This window comes from Bos mutus, chromosome 28 (genome assembly GCF_027580195.1).
Source record: "Bos mutus isolate GX-2022 chromosome 28, NWIPB_WYAK_1.1, whole genome shotgun sequence".
Taxonomy (NCBI): domain Eukaryota; kingdom Metazoa; phylum Chordata; class Mammalia; order Artiodactyla; family Bovidae; genus Bos; species Bos mutus.
Window position 1 is genome coordinate 16,600,250 of NC_091644.1, and position 3,906 is coordinate 16,604,155.

Consider the following 3,906-nt stretch of genomic DNA (forward strand, 5'->3'; position numbering starts at 1 on the left):
GTTCATTACCACTAGACCTGCCCTATAAGAAATGCTTCTAGTTGAAAGGGCTCTAGACATTGACTTGAAGCCATAAGAAGACATAAAAATCTATAATAAAGATAAATGTATGGACAACAGAAAAAGCAACATTGTGATTTTGGTTTATATCTCTTTTCCTAGAGAATTTAGAAGACAAAATGGATAAAAATAAATCTGTTAATGGGTACAATATATAAAGTTATAATTTGTGACTTCACTAACAAATGGGAGTAGATGTATACAGGGGTAGAGTTTTCATTTGTAGTTACAGAAACTGTTATTAATTCAGATTATTATAACTTTAGGATGTTATATGTAGTCCACATGGTAACCACCAAGAAAATGTCTAAAGAACATATGCAAATAGAAATGAAAAGTAATCAAAATGTGTCATTACCAAGAAAAGGCAGTAATAGAGGAAAGGAGAGGGGAAAGCTCTTAAGATACAAAGAAGAGAATAGCAAAAGTAGTTTTGCCATCCCTAGCAAGGAAGGTTCACACATTGCTGGTGGGAATGTAAAATCGTTCAATCACTGTACATTCCTCTTTTGAGTATGTTTCCAAAAGTAATGAAAGTAGATGCTCAAAGAGAGATTTATTTGTACAGTCACTTTAATAGCAGCTATATTTACAATAGCCAAAACACAAGCAATCCAAGGGTCCATCAATAGACAGATGGATACGTAAAAGATAAAGAGGACAGTTTTTAAAATAAAAATAAGTAAAAAGAAAATGACACTGAAAATAAGCAAAGAAGATCTAACAGAGATAATGAGAATCCCTAAATAACAAAACCAAGTAAAGAGAATCAAAAAACTTTATGTAGTGTGAGTGCCTGACAAGAAGCTGTTAATTGCTGACACATCCATTTCAAAGGCATCCATCTTAAACATACCGTCAGCTGTATGACACAGCTACCAGCAAAACAAATAGATAAGCAATCAGGCTGTTCCACCCCTGGAATTCCCCTTTTATTAATAGAAAGTCTTGTGTCCTAGACCAGCTGTCCCCAACCTTTTTGGCACCAGAGACTGGTTTTGTGGAAGATTATATTTTCCCATAGACCTGGGGCAGGGGGATGGTTTGAGGATAATTCAAGAACATTACATTTATTGTATACTTTATTTCTATTATCATTACACTGTGATATATAATGAAATAATTCTACAACTCAGCATAATGCAGAATCAGCGGGAACCCTGAGCTTGTTTTGCTGCAACTAGGTGACCCTATCTAAGGGTGATGCATGATGGGAGTGGCAGATGAAGCTTCACTCTCATTCACCTCTCACCTCCTATAGTGCAGCCTAGTTCCTAACAGGTGGCTGGGGACCTCTTTCCTAGATAAATGACAATTCTACCATATCTGTTTTCCCCTTCCCATGCCCTGGTCCCACTTATACTTGAAATTTGCCAATACTGAGGCAGGCACAAAATCTCAGGCACCCTATCCTGGGAACTTAATAAAGGCTGAATCCTCCAGATTTGTGCTCCCCCCTACTCTACCCATGACCAACTCTGTGGCCCTGGATAGTGCTGTACCCTGTAGGATCTTTGAGTAATGTTGTTCTTTAAAGTTCCCTGATGGTTTTTGCTGAGGTGCTCCCTGCAGTCATAGTTAAGAACCACAGGGCTGTTCCGGCCACGACATTGGCTCTGGTCCAGGAAATGTCTGGGGGCTCTCCACAAGTAACAGGGACCCAGGCAAGTGTCTCAGGCATTCCTCTCCAGCATTATCACTATGAGTAGGCTGAGATGGACACAACACTTTCCTAAAAATGTTTAAAACTATATATTGAAAGAGCAGGGACTTGTGTGCCAGAGAATAACAACTCAGAATAACCAACATCAATATGTACTTGTAAAATTACTAGATTTTAAAGAGGGAAAAAATTCCTTTGAGCATTTTGGCAAAAAGACCACATTACTTATAAAGGAGAGAGAATTAGATTATTATTAGGTGTTGACAGCAACACCTTATCCTAGAAGAAAACGGATATAAAATATATTTAAGATAGTCAAGGAAAGAAAATGTGAACAAAAGGTTTTATATACAGCATAACTAACCTTTAAGTATAAAGGCACAGACAAATCTATCAACATGCAGGAACTCAGAAAATATTGTTCCTATGACACCTTCCCAAGAAATTTAGAGAATGAACTGATACCAGAATGGAAAGCATGAAATAGATATGAAAGATGATGAAAATACTATTAAACCCATAGGATAGAGCAGCAGCTACAGAAAAAATTAACTTTTATAGTATAAAATAAAGATTTAAAATTAGTGTACTTATGGTGTAGCTACTCTGGAAAACAGTGTAAAGTTTCTTCAAAATGTTAAAAACAGAACTATGATCCAGCAGTTCCACTTCTGGCTTTTTATCAGCAGAAGTGAAAGCACTAACTTGAAAATATACATGCACCCCATGTTCTTTGCAACACTGAACATGGAAGCAACCTAAGTGTCCATCAGTGAATGAATGGAAAGAAAATGTGATACATACACACAATAGAATATTAATCATCCATAAAAAAGAAGTTTTGTCATTTGTGACACCATGAATGGACCTTGAAGATTATCATGCCAAGTGAAATAAGTTGGACAGAGAAAGATAACTATTGAGTACAATATGATCTTACTTGTACATGGAATCTAAAAAGACCAAATAGTAACAAAAACCTAAACATGCAGATACAGAGAAAAGATTTAGTGGTTTCCAAAGGTAAGGGGTTAGGGTAAAGGGTAAAAAGGTGAAGGTGATCAAGAAGTACAACTTCCAGTTATAAAATAAATGTCAGGTCTAGCTGCCATCTTGCATCCCCACATGCATGCGCCTAATCTCAGCTGGTCTGCCCAAGACCACCTGAGCACCAAACCTAGTCCCCAGCGCAGCCCTATTTCCGCTCCAGCAAGATGAAAGAAACCATCACGAACCAGGAGAAAGTTGCCCACACAAGTGTGCACTGGTGGGAAAGGAACTGCTTGCAGAAAGAAGAAGGTGGTTCATAGAATAACCACGGCAGATGACAAAAAACTTCAGTTCTCTTTAAAGAAGTTAGGGTTAGACAACATCCCTGGTATTGAAGAGGTGAGTAGGTTCACAAATCAAGGAACACTGATCCACTTTAACAATGCTAAAGTTCAGGCATCTCTGGCAGCAAACACTTCCACCATTACAGGCAATGCTGAGACACAGCAGCTGACAGAAATGCTACCCAGCATCTTAAACCAGCTTGGTGCGGATAGTATGACTGGTTTGAGGAGACTCGTCAAGCTCTGCCCAATCTGTGTACGGAGGAGCACCACTTGCCAGAGAAGAAAATGATGAAGGTACAGATCTAGTGGGTAATTTTGATGAGGCTTCCAAGAATGCCGCAAACTGAATTGAGTCAACTTCTGAAGAAGATGAAGAAGTTACTGGGAGCTGCTATTTTATATTATGACTGCTTTTAAAATTTTGTTTATGGATCTGATAAAATCTAGATCTCTTTATACCTTTGTTGGCAAAGTAATGTCTCTGCTTTTGAATATGCTATCTAGGTTGGTCATAACTTTCCTTCCAAGGAGTAAGGGTCTTGTAATTTCATGGCTGCAGTCAGCATCTGCAGTGACTTTGGAGCCCCCAAAAATAAAGTCTGACACTGTTTCCACTGTTTCCCCATTTATTTCCCATGAAGTGATGGGACCGGATGCCATGATCTTCGTTTTCTGAATGTTGAGCTTTAAGCCAACTTTTTCACTTTCCTCTTTCACCTTCATCAAGAGGCTTTTCAGTTGCTCAGTTGCGTCCAACTCTTTGCAACCCCATGGACTGCAGCACTCCAGGCTTCCCTGTCCATCACCAACTCCTGGAGTTTACTCAAATTCATGTTCATCGAGTTG

General features: G+C 38.6%; 1 pseudogene; it reads left to right on the forward strand.

Moving 5' to 3' along the window:
• The first annotated feature begins 2,373 nt into the window (after positions 1-2,373).
• LOC102283260 (transcription factor BTF3 pseudogene) lies at positions 2,374-3,497 on the forward strand (annotated as a pseudogene).
• Positions 3,498-3,906: the final 409 nt, after the last annotated feature.